The sequence below is a fragment of the Hylobates moloch genome, unplaced genomic scaffold (assembly GCF_009828535.3).
Source record: "Hylobates moloch isolate HMO894 unplaced genomic scaffold, HMol_V3 SCAFFOLD_9, whole genome shotgun sequence".
Taxonomy (NCBI): domain Eukaryota; kingdom Metazoa; phylum Chordata; class Mammalia; order Primates; family Hylobatidae; genus Hylobates; species Hylobates moloch.
Genome location: NW_026652284.1, coordinates 8064372 through 8077769, shown reverse-complemented (window position 1 = coordinate 8077769; position 13398 = coordinate 8064372). Strand labels below are relative to the sequence as shown.

General features: G+C 42.2%; 1 protein-coding gene across 4 annotated transcripts in view; it reads left to right on the top strand.

The window, feature by feature from the left end:
• RERE (arginine-glutamic acid dipeptide repeats) overlaps nucleotides 1-13398 on the top strand; it is a 464393-nt gene that overhangs the window by 76755 nt on the left and 374240 nt on the right. The window lies entirely within an intron of this gene.

The window sequence follows — 13398 nt, the reverse complement described above, 5'->3', positions numbered from 1 at the left end:
ACACTTTCTGAATAGCTGTTTATTCTGCATCCTTATATTCCACAGTGTGCTTTGTTCTCATAACTAGATTTATAATTTATTTAGTGAGTTTTAAAATTTCTGCAGGAATTTGCTAGTTAACAATCTAAAATGATTTAAAACTTTGATTTGTGCTAACATTTTGCTTAAGCTTTCATTGAGTGTGAAATTGGAGTGTGTAGGCTGAAATCTTTAAGAGGGGAAAGTTGAAATGTACCGCGTGCTGTGCCACTTCCTTGAGTTTTACTGTCTGGATGAAAACATTTTTTTCCAGCCACGCATGGTGGCTCACACCTGTTATCTTAGCACTTTGGGAGGCCAAGGCAGGAGGATCACTTGAGCCCAGGAGTTGGAGACCAGCCTAGGCAACATAGGGAAATCCTGTCTCTACAAAAAGAGTTTAAAAAGTTAAAAAAAAAAAAAAAATTCTGCTTCCTGAACACTGATAGAGCTCAGAACAGTTTCTGGGTCATGTGAGTTCTCTTCAACTTGCAATTGTTTTTCAAAGGTTCGACAACGGAAGAAATGGAAATTCCTAAAAATTGTATGACTCTTCTCTCAATAACTCACATTTTTGGAGATTTAGGAAACAGGTGTGATGAACTTTTGATTCTTTCGGAGAGAAAGCGTGGCAATTAAGCCTTAAAGCCCTCTGTGATTTATTCTTTGTGACTGGAATGTTATTTTCCTTTTTCTCTGGCAAACTCTAAGTGAATATACAGCTCACTTATTAGTTTTCTAGTCTTTTCTAAAGCTTCTGAATTTGGTTTACCAAAGCACTGCCCTAAGGTAAGTCTGTGGTAATACTGGCATGCTTTCATTGAAGATCTTCAAATTGTAAAAAAAAAAAAAAAAAAAAAAAAAAAGGAAACAGTCCTGCAGGCATTCATTACAATGTGTTATCTTTGGACCCTGGTAGAGGAAGTCCCTTGGCTGAAATGGCACACTCTAATCCAGAAATTCTCCTGAAAGGTCTGCTTCTGAGTCTTCAGAGGAAAGAGGAATACATTTTCTAAAGAAAGATAATCGTTTGTTTTTTTCAGAAAGAAGAGTTAAACCATTCTTTATTGGCTAGGACTCCTGGGAATTATATAAAAAGGAAGCTGAGAGGCCGGACGCGGTGGCTCACGCTTGTAATCCCAGCACTTTGGGAGGCCGAGGCGGGCGGATCATGAGGTCAGGAGATCGAGACCACGGTGAAACCCTGTCTCTACCAAAAAAAAATACAAAAAATTGGCCGGGCGTGGTGGCGGGCGCCTGTAGTCCCAGCCACTCGGAGAGGCTGAGGCAGGAGAATGGTGTGAACCCGGGAGGCGGAGCTTGCAGTGAGCCGAGATTGCGCCACTGCACTCCAGCCTGGGCGACAGAGCGAGACTCCGTCTCAAAAAAAAGAGAAGGAAGCTGAGAAGGAAGATGTCAAACTGTGACTCTCCAAAGGTTTAGTTTTTTTTCTTTTTTTTTCCCTTTTCCTTGCTTCTCCTAGAGGTAACAGACACCTGTAACTCTTTGTTCTTGGTGAAGACCAAGTGTTTGCCTAAAAGAGTATTGAGAGACCCAAGAAAATAAGACACTTAGGGCAGTTTTACTTTACTTGACTATCGCTTGGGTAAAATGATGGAAGTTGAAGTGTGACTCTTCTGATAATTGCCTCCTCTGTTCTTTTATGATATAAGCCAAGGGTGACAAACATTCCAGGATTATTATATTTTTGAAATTTGGGGATTGTTTTGAAGTTGATAAAATATTTCATATTAGCAGTTTATTGAGAAGTTGAAAGAAAAACATGATGCTCACTTTAAGAACAAGTATAGGCCGGGCGCGGTGGCTCACACCTGTAATCCAAGCACTTTGGGAGGCTGAGGTGGGTGGATCACGAGGTCAGGAGATTGAGACCATCCTGGTTAATGTAGTGAAACCCCATCTCTACTAAAAAATATTAAAAATTAGCCAGGCGTGGTGGCGGGCGCCTGTAGTCCCAGCTACTCAGGAGGCTTAGGCAGGAGAATGGCATGAACCCAGGAGGCGGACCTTGCAGTGAGCCAAGATCGTGCCACTGCTCTCCAGCCTGGATGACAGAGCGAGACTCTGTCTCCAAAAAAAAAAAAAAATCTGATGGTTTAAATGCAGAACAATTGCAGGAATTATATAGTGAGAGCACCCCTGCACTCACCATTTAGATTCTACAGTTGCATTTTACTGTATTTGCTATAGTATATACATTTACCATATTTACTGTAGAATCATCCTCTATCCATTTCTTTGTGTATAAGGATTTTGCTTTAGTATTTTATATTACAACAAAAGGCTACAAACAATATAGGAGAGTGGTTGAATATGGTAAATGTAATAGTCTGTTCTTGCATTGCTATAAATACTGAAGACTGGGCAATTTATAAAGAAAAGAGGTTTAGTTAGCTCACAGTACTGCAGGCTGTACAGGAAGCAAGGCTAGGGAGGCCTCAGGGAGCTTTTACTCATGGCGGAAGGCAAAGCTAGAGCAGGCATCTTCACATGGCTGGAGTAGGAGGAAGACGAGGGAAGGCGCTGTCCACTTTTAAACAACCAGATCTCGTGAGAACTTAGCACCGAGGGGATGATGCTAAACCATTCATGAGAAACCGCCCCATGATCCAATCACCTCCCACCAGGCCCCACCTCCAACACTGGGGATTACAATTTGACATGAGATTTGGGTGGGGACACAAGTCCAAACCATATTATCATGGAATATGATGGAATTCTCTGCAGCAGTGAAAAAGAATGAGGCACTTTGTATGGACTGACATGGAACAATCTCAAAGATACAGGAAGTAAAAATGGGCTCAGAAGGATATATGAAGTATACTACTATTTGTGTAACAAAGAGATGTACATATATGTGTGTGCATGCTGCATATGCATGAAATATCTCCAGAAAGTATAAGCAAGAAGCTGATATGAGTGGGGCTGTGGGGTAGCCCACCTACAGTACCATGCATATATATTATAAATTTTAAAACTGTGTGCACTTGTGCTAACTGCTGGAAAGTTTAATTGCTTCCTTGATATTTTCAGCATGTCAGAAATCTCCACCTCCTAGTCCTTAGATTTTAGATTGTAACAGATTGCAGCCAAACAGCTAAGGTTTGAATTCTTATTCTTTATTTATATATGGTATCGATTTTACTGTCAATAAAAACAGGATAATTATGAGTTATTAAGAAGTTTAAGTTAGATAGTCTAAGTAAAGTGCTTAATATAAAACAGTAGCTGGCACACAGTACTTGACATAGTAAATATCAGGTATTATTATCAAGCATACAATTTTGTGGGAGAGGCAAATAATCATTTAAATATTCTCTGTAAGTGTGTCTATGAGGGATGCAGTAAGTAAAAGGGAAATCAGAGGAGGCTGTATAAGGAAGTTGAGAAGGATAATTGAGAGAGAAGTGAAGGAAGGCCATTCCAGACAGAGAAAGTCCCTTTTTTAAGGTGCAAAAGCATAAAACAGTGTGGGTGAGTTTGAAAATTCCAGTAGTTCATAATGGCTTGAAATAGTCTGGGTTATGAGAGATGAAATGGCAGATGATGATGATAGCTGACATTTATTGAGTGCTTAGACAACGTCCTGTTCTAAGTGTTTTTTATGTTTTAATGTATTAAGTCCCTATAGTAACTATGATATTGGTAGTATAATTACCTTCATTTTACTGTTGAGCAGACCAAGGCAGGGAGATTAAGTAACTTATCCAAGGTCTTGCAAAGTCAGCCCATGTTGGTGTGCACCCCTTGTGCTGTCTGATGAGGTCTTGCAAAGTCAGCCCATGTTTGTGTGCACCCCTTGTGCTGCCTGATGAGCCTGCTAGGTAGATGTAGTGCAGACATTGAGCAGTGTCTGGATTCACTTCCGTAAGCTTTGGGAAACTATAATATTAAAGGATTTTAAGCAATTAAGTGAAACTCTCAGATTTCTACTCTAGGATGACCAGCAATGGCTTAGGGAAGGTGATGAAAATCTCGTTTCCGCTTCCTTCCTTTCCCTTCTCCTCCCACCCCAAATCCTTTATGTCCTGAAGAAATGATATAATTCATTATTAATATAATACTTTGAGAAACGTGGAGGAGTTCTTTAAATTGATCTTCACCTTGTAATGAATTTGGACACATTTTCAGGACTTCTCCAGCTGTATCAAACTAAAGGCAAGAAGGGTCAACAATAAAAATTATGTGCATTTTATTTTATTTTATTTTATTTTAATTTTTGAGGTGGAGTCTCACCTTTTTGCCCAGGCTGGAGTGCAGTGGCACGACCTCAGCTCACTGCAACCTCCACCTCCTGGGTTCAAGCAATTCTCCTGCATCAGCCTCCCGAGTAGAGTAGCTGGGGTTACAGGCACCCACCACCACGCATGGCTAATTTTTGTGTCTTTTAGTAGAGATGGGGTTTCACCATGTTGGCCAGGCTGGTCTCGAACTCCTGACCTCAGGTGATCTGGCCCGCCTCGGCCTCCCAAAGTGCTGGGATTACAGGCATGAGCCACCGTGCCCAGCCACATACATATTTTAGATTAAGCTCCTATATGATATATGTAACAAAATACCTCCAAACTGCTGCTTAAAACAACATTCAGCATTTGTTATCCCACACACCTTTTGTGGGTCAGGAATTTAGGAGCGGCTTGAGGTCCCTTCTCAGGTTGCAGTCAACTGAAGGCTTGATAGGGTCTGGAGGATCCAATTGCAACATACCGCATTCACAAGGTTGGCAGAGTTCTTGCTGGCTGTTGGCAGAAGCTTCAGTTCCTTGCACATGGAACCTCTTCATAGGGCTGCCTGAGTTTCTTCATGATACTGCACCTGGCTTTCCAGAAGAAAGGATTCACATAAGAGCAAGGTGAAAGCTGCAATGTCTTTTATGACGTAGCCTTGGAAGACATTATTCTCAAGAGTTTGAATACCAGGAGGCAGAGCTCATTGGGGGCCATTTTGCGGGCTGGCTACCACAGTTCTCATGAAAATGTTAGTGAATAGAATAATAAAATTTAGAACTAAAAGGAGCCGTAGCCCAGTGGTTTCAAGATGTGGCTCTTGAACCAGCAGCATCACTTGTGAATTTGGTTAAAATGTAAATTATTGGGCCTGTCCCAAGACTTACTGAATTAGGATCGAGGAGTGACTCCCAACACTCTTTCTCTTTTTTTTTTTTTAATAAACTTTATACTTTAGAATACTTTTAGATTTATAGAAAAATCAGGCCGGGCACAGTGGCTCACACCTGTAATCCCAGCACTTTGGGAGGCAGAGGCGGGCGGATCACGAGGTCAGGAGATCGAGACCATCCTGGCTAACACAGTGAAACCCCGTCTCTACTAAAAATACAAAAAATTAGCCGGGCGTAGTGGCAGGTGCCTGTAGTCCCAGCTACTCGGGAGGCTGAGGCAGGAGAATGGCGTGAACCCAGGAGGCGGAGCTTGCAGTGAGCCGAGATCTCGCCACTGCACTCCAGCCTGGGTGACAGAGCGAGACTCCGTCTCAAAAAAAAAAAAAAAAAAAAAAAAAAGAAAAATTCAAAATTGAGCAGATAGTATAAATAGTTCACACACACACGGAGTTTCCCCTATTATTAACATCTTGCATGAGTGTGGCTTATCTGTTACAACTGATGAAGCAGTACTAATATATTATTAACTGAAGTCTACAGTTTAAGGTTCACTCTTTGTGTTGTACATTCTGTGGAGTTTGATAGAAACATAAATGTCATGTGCTTATCCACAGTTACAATATCCTGCAGAATAGTTTCACCACTATTAAAACTTCTGTGCTCCATGTAATCATCTCTCCCCTCTTTGCCCAGCCCCTGGCAACCACTGGTCCTTCTACTGTCTCTATAGTTTTGCCTTTTAAAGAAAGTTGAAGTTCCTTTTAAAGAAAGTTCTATGGTTGGAATCATATAGTGTGTATACTTTCAGATTGGCTTCTTTCACTTAACAATATGCATTTAATGTTCCTCTTGTTCTTTAGAGCTTATTTCTTTTTATTGCTCAATGAAAACCACAGTTCGCATATCCATTCATGAAGTACAGTTGAAGGACACCTTGGTTGCCTTCTGTCTTTGATTATGAATAAAGCTACTCTAAAATTTGTGCAGATTTTTGTATGGATATAAGTTTTTAAGTCAATTGGACAAATGCTTAGGGGCACAATTGTGGGATTGTATGGTAAGATTATGTTTAGCTTTTTCAGGCCGGGCACGGTGGCTCATGCCTATAATCCCAGCACTTTGGGAGGCCGAGGTGGGCAGATCACGAGGTCAGGAGATCGAGACCATCCTGGCTAACATGGTGAAACCCCGTCTCTACTAAAAATACAAAAAAATTAGCCGGGGGTGGCAGTGTGCACCTGTAGTCCCAGCTGCTGGGGAGGCTGAGGCAGGAGAATGGCATGAAACCAGGAAGCGGAGCTTGCAGTGAGCCGAGATCTCGCCACTGCACTCCAGCCTGGGTGACAGAGCAAGACTCCCGTCTCAAAAAAAAAAAAAAAAAAATTATGTTTAGCTTTTTCAGAAAATGCCATACTGTGCTTCATGTTTGCTGTGGGTATAAATGCTGTATTCTTCAGTTTCCTGTAGTTTTCTTGTTTTTTTCCACCCCTGGTTTCTTTGGGTTTCCCTAAGAACTCCTTCTTAAATAGAGTCTGTCTTGAAGCTCTGTCAGTTGTAATGCATTTTTTTTTTTTTTTATACTGGAGCTCTGTTGATGTGGTGGAAAGGTGTTGGGGAAGGAGTGCATTCTGTAATCTAATATTAAATCTCAGTTTTTTAGTGGGCGTAAGTCTCTAGGCTGTGATCTTATGAAGAGTTTATTAGCTTTCCTCCCCTCACCCCTTCTGTGAGAAGGCAAGAGGGAGTTGAGTAATTGTCCTTTCCCCAGGTCTACAAAGTTCTTGCAAAGTAGTTTCTCTTAGCAGGTGGGCCTTTGTTATGGAGAATGCTCTGAGCAATTGCAAAATGGTTACTTTCCCCTCTCCCTGCCTAAAATACAAGGGGATTTTTTTCTTTGATGTTCTTGTAAGAACCTGTTCAGGCTCCTGGAGGTAAAAGCTATAGGTCCCTCTTAAGTCTGGACCTCCAAAAGTTTTAACTCTCAAGCTAGTCCACACTCAGTCTTCTGCAGTTTGTCAAAATTACCGTTCAGGTAATGATTACTGTATTGCTTACTGGTTCCTGTAGCTTTTGCTTCTGGTAATCTGATCTTTTCTGTGATTCTCTGTATTTTCTTGTGATTTTTTTTTTCCAAATTTTGTGGTAGCTGTTTGCTCTGTGACCCCAGTTCTCTAGTGGATCTAAGAAAGGCCATTGATTTCAGTTTGTTTAGCTGTTTTCTTTCTGTGAGGTTGGGAGTGATGACTTCTGAATTGAAAATGAAGCCTGGCACCCCACACCCCTTGCTTTAACAAATCCCTCCAGGTGATTCTGAGGCATGCGAATGGTGGAGAACCACTGATACGGCCTAAGTCCTTCAGTTCACAGATAAAGTCCAAAGGGGAAACTGGCTGGTCACTGTGGCTCACACCTGTAATCTTAGCCCTTTGGGAGCCTGGGAGGTAGATGGTGCAGTGAGCTGTGATTGCACCACTGTACACCAGCCTGGGTGACAGAACAAGACTCTGTCTCAAAAAACAAAACCGGACCGGGCGCAGTGGCTCACGCCTGTAATCCCAACACTTTGGGAGGCTTAGGCAGGTGGATCACCTGAGGTCAGGAGTTCGAGACCAGCCTGACCAACGTGGTGAAACCTCGTCTCTACTAAAAATACAAAAATTAGCCGGGTGTGGGGATTCATGCCTGTAATCCCAGCTACTTGGGAGGCTGAGGTAGGAGAATGAGGTGAACCCGGGAGGCGGAGCTTGCGGTGAGCCGAGATCACACCACTGCACTCCAGCCTGGGCAACAAAGCGAGACTCCATCTCAAAAAAAAACAAAAAAAAACAAAAAACAAAAAACCCAAAAACAGATGGGGGAAATTACTTTTCTAAGTTACAGTGAGAGTCAAAACCCAGACTAGAACCTGGGTCTCTTGACTAGATCATCTTCAAGCTGTATTTTTGTATCTACATATAGTGACCTTCAAAGGGATTCATTATATTCCATCTTGTGTATTGTATGTTTGACAAATATCTTTGTTTTGATGATTCACTGATTTCAGTCCTTGGTATTTACCTCAAGTTCATTCTGGGATCTGGTTCTATTCATACACATTATCATAGCTATTTGGAAGCTTACTTGAAATCTTCTCTTTGAAAGAAATATCAGCCTATCTCAGGTGTGAGCTTCAGTCTAACATTGATGTGAGTGAAATAGTATGTTATATAGAAAATTTTATTTTCCCCTGCCATCCCTTACACAAGATTTTTTAAATACCTGAAAGAAAACCTTAGAGCTCTTCATTCAGTCTTTGGAAAAGCCTGGTGTGAACCATCATATGGGAGGAATCAGCTGCCTCTGTCATTCTTTCTTCCCATGAGTTTCCATAATTTCATTTTCTTAATATGTAGTGTAGGGTGGATAGCAGTCATAATCCCCTCTTCCATCTCAAGCCAGCCCACACTCCTTAGCGTCATGCACATGACATTCCTCTCAAGTTGTGGTCTGGAGAAGGCTGGGGATGTTTGCTGTTGGCAGTCTTTTTCTGTAAAGGGCCAGATATAGTAAATACTTAGTCTTTTCGGGTTGTATGGTCTCTGTTTCAAGTATAGAACTCTGCCATTGTAGTGGGAAGACAAACAACCATAGAAAATATACATAAAAAAATAAGGCCGGGTGCGGTGGCTCACGCCTGTAATCCCAGCACTTTGGGAGGCCGAGGCCGGCGGATCACAAGGTCAAGAGTTCGAGACCAGCCTGGCCAACGTAGTGAAACCCTGTCTCTACTAAAAATACAAAAATTAGCCAGGCATGATGGCACGTGCCTGTAGTCCCAGCTACTTGGGAGGCTGCGGCAGGAGAATTGCTTGAAACCAGGGAGGCAGAGGTTGTAGTGAGCTGAGATTGTGCCACTGCACGCCAGCCTGGGCAATAGAGCGAGGCTCCATCTCAAAAAAAAAAAAAAAAAATCAGTGTAGCTGACTTCTAATAAAACTTGATTGATTGATTGATTGATTGATTGAGATGGAGTCTCACTCTTGTTGTCCAGGCTAGAGTGCAGTGGCGTGGCACGATCTCAGCTCACCGCAGCTTCCACCTCCTGGGTTCAAACGATTCTCTGCCTCAGCCTCCCGAGTAGCTTGGATTACAGGCTTGCGCCACCACGCCCAGCTAATTTTGTATTTTTAGTAGAGACAGGGTTTCTCCATGTCGGTCAGGCTGGTCTTTAACTCCTGACCTCAGATGATCCACCCGCCTCAGCCTCCCAAAGTGCTGGGATTACAGGTGTGAGCCACTGCGCCTGGCTATAAAACTTTATTTTCAAAAACAGGTACAGTCTCTTGGCCCTAGTTGCTAGCCGCTGTTTCAGAGCCTGTGGAAATCTTATCTTCACTTTATGCCCCAAAGGATGCCATCATTTTTATCTACTTGGATGGGATCCCCAAGATTACTTAGATAGCTTTCAGAAGTAATAACGGATATCTGGGTATGGAGCATAGCATCTTAGTTTTAGTTTCTTTTTTGACGGTATACCACAGGTGCCTAGAGAAAATTCCGTTTTAGGTGCTTTCCTTTGAGGAAATACTGCTGATCTCGAATAACTGGGGGTAATTGAAATATCATACCTTTTAATAATGACTACTAATCCCCTAAAAAGAATATAGACTTTTTCGCTCTAAACATGGTTTCAATAGGGGTTTTTTTTTTTAATGGTCTCTTATGACTCTAGATTGAAACAAACAAGAAAATAACCCTACTTCTATAGTTACTATAACAGCTGAGGCAAGCTATACTACCAGTGGTGCATGGTAAAGCCTGCCTTTTAATAAGTTCTTACATATAAAGAATAATAGAAAGTTTCAAGTTACGGTGTGTTATAGGTGCCTATGGAGTTATTAGGTTAGAGGAATGATTTTAATTTACTTGGAGTCCTTAGCACATTGCTTACTGCATGCATGCTCAGTAAAAGTGGATATTGGTGTTTGTGCTTTGCAGCTACCACAGGTCTTGGTTGTCATGGCTTCTCATTAGTGCATTAAGGTCCCTTTAGAGCTCTGGTTGCCTGGCAAGAGAAAAGGCAGGAACTGCCAGGAGCTGAAAGGACAGATGCTTAGCTACAGAAGTAGCCTCTGGGGAGCGAGCGTTGGCTACATTGGCTGAGGTTTGTGTGCATGTGGTCAAATGTGTGAACTTGGGTTTTGCTAGACAAAACTCTCGACCACAGGAGTTAATTAATATATGTTACAAGTGGTCTTTGTTTTAGAAATCTTTGCAGTTTGAGCTATTTAAAACTTTTTTTAAATAAGCAAAGTAGAAGATTCTGTTTGGGATGCATTCCTGTCCTTTGGGGAAGTACTGCTGACCTTTAAGAATAGTGGGTAATTGGCCGGGATCAGTGGCTCACATCTGTAATCCCAGCAGTTTGAGAGGCCGAGGCTGGCGGATCATGAGGTGAAGAGATCAAGACCATCCTGGCCAACATGGTGAGACACCGTCTCTACCAAAAATACAAAAATCAGCTGGGCATGGTGGCGCGTGCCTGTAGTCCCAGCTACTTGGGAGGCTGAGGCAGGAGAATCGCTTGAACCTGGGAGGCAGAGGTTGCAGTAAGCTGAGATTGTGCCACTGCACAACAGCCTGGCGACAGAGCGAGACTCTGTCCAAAGCAAACAAACAAAAAACAAAAAAATAAAAAACAGTGGGTAATTGAAATATTGTACGTTTTAATAATGACTACTAGTGGGATGTGGTGGCTCACGTCTGTAATCCCAGCCCTTTAGGAGGCTGAGGCGGGTGGATCACCGGAGGTCGGGAGTTCAAGACCAGCCTAACCAACATGGAGAAACCCTGTCTCTACTAAAAATACAAAATTAGCTGGGCATGGTGGCGCATGCCTGTAATCCCAGCTACTCAGGAGGCTGAGGCAGGAGAATCGCTTGAACCCCGGAGGCGGAGGTTGTAGTGAGCCGAGATCGTGCCACTGCACTCCAGCCTGGACTACAGAGCGAGACTCCACCCCCACCCCCCTCCAAAAAAAGAATACTAATCCACTGAAAAAAGGTCATTTGGCTGGGCCCAGTGGCTCATGCTGTAATCCCAGCACTTTGGGAGGCCAAGGCGGGTGGATCACCTGAGGCCAGGAGTTTGAGACCAGCCTGGCCAACATGGTGAAACCCCGTCTCTACTAAAAGTACAAAAATTAGCCCGGTGTGGTGGTGCATGGCTGTGATCCCAGCTACTCTGGAGGCCGAGGCAGGGGAATTGCTTGAACCCAGGAGGTGGAGGTTGCAGTGAGCTGAGGTCGTGCCACTGCACTCCAGCCTGGGCAATAGAGGGAGACTTCTTCTCAATAAATAAATAAATAAAGGTCAGTATACAATATTAGAATACTGAAAGCTTGAGTAATTAGAAGAGTCTTAATGATTAGAATTAATTATTTCAGGCTAAAAAATATTAGAAAGAGACTCTAGAGGGCAGTATAAGTCAACATGTTCATGCTTCTCCTGGCAATGGAAAGTTAAATTTTGCTTTGGAAAAATATTCCAGGTGTTCTGAACTCTTTTCCCACCACACGGTGTCCCGGTTTGGTAGAAATGTGGGTTTTGGAAAGAAGTGCTCTGATTTGGCTTACGAAGATTAGCTAATATATCAGAATTATATGGCCCTAGGGAATATCTCTGCTTGGTTTACAATACTGTCGTAGAAAAACTGGAATTCCTTGGCCGGGCATGTTGGCTCATGCCTGTAATCCCACCACTTTGGGAGGCCGAGGCGGGTGGATCACGAGATCAGGAGTTCGAAACCAGCCTGACCAACATGGTGAAACCCCATCTCTACTAGAAATACAAAAATTAACCGGGTGTGGTGGCGCGTGCCTGTAATCCCAGCTACTCAGGAGGCTGAGGCAGAACTGCTTGAACTCGGGAGGCGGAGCTTGCAGTGAGCCGAAATTACGCTGCTGCACTCCAGCCTGGGCGATAGAGCAAGACTCCGTGTCAAAAAAAAAAAACTGGAATTCCCTTGTTGATTCAACTAAATTGAATTGAGTTTGCTTTTCAGACATTTGTGTAGCATTAAGTGAAAGGAATATATCTGTATAGCTAATATGTCTTTTGTTTTCAAATTTTGTTGGGTAGGAAGTAAATGTACCCTCTATTCAAACAAATGGGAAGAGTTTGACTTATTTTGACTTTTTTTTGTTTTAGCAACTTTTTAAAACAAAGTTGAAATTAGATGCCTGATTTGTGAATGTCTGTGTTAATGTTGAACCTTTCAGAACGTTTGCATTAAGCAAAACCCAGAGCCTATTATGCCTATCACTTTTTCTTCTAATTTTTAACCTTCTGTGCATTTTCAGGGGAATCTAATCCTTATGTTATTGACTCATCTTACATGTAATTCATCAAATATGGTTTGGAAAGAACTGTTTTGAAGCCTAAGAAGCTCTAGCTTGTAGAGCCTCTTCGGGTCTTAGGCTTTACAAGGCAGAAAGTGGGGATTACCAAGGGCAAACTAATGAATCTCCTATACATTTAGATTTAATATTTTAAACTATTAATTGCAATTTTTGTTTTTTGAGACAAAATTTCACTGTGTTGCTCAGGCTGGAGTACAGTGGCATGATGTCGGCTTACTGCAACCTCTGCCTCCTGGGTTCAAGCAATTCTCCTGCCTCAGCCTCCTGAGTAGCTGGGACTACAGGCGCCTGCCACCATGCCCGGATAATTTTTGTATTTTAAGTAGAAACGGGGTTTTACCATGTTGGCCAGGTTGGTCTCAAACTCCTGACCTCAAGAGATCCGCCCACCTTGGTTGGCCTCCCAGAGTGTTGGGATTACAGGCGTGAGCCACCGCATCCGGCCAAAAAAGTTATTTTGACGTAGTTACAACTATTTTTCCTTTGGAAATAAATCAGGAGTTTTAGAAAATACAGAGTTTCCCACATCTTTCAGTAATGTTAAAACTAATGTGCACTTGTGAGACAGGAACGAGTATCATGTATTGGGTTTGATTATTGGTATTGAGTATTAGGTTTACTTCTGTCACCACTTGTGCATCTATGTTTTTTTCATCCTCATCACAAAGAGTAATGTAAAATAAGCATTCGTGTTTACAAAATATACACTGCTCATTAGAACTTTCACCTGAAATTGTGTATTTTTAATTTATACAGAATTGGTGTGTAAACTAAAGTAGTTTTCTTAATGAAAAAAATAGAAAGTTAATTAGAAAGTTTCTAGGAAAGAAGATTGAGTTTT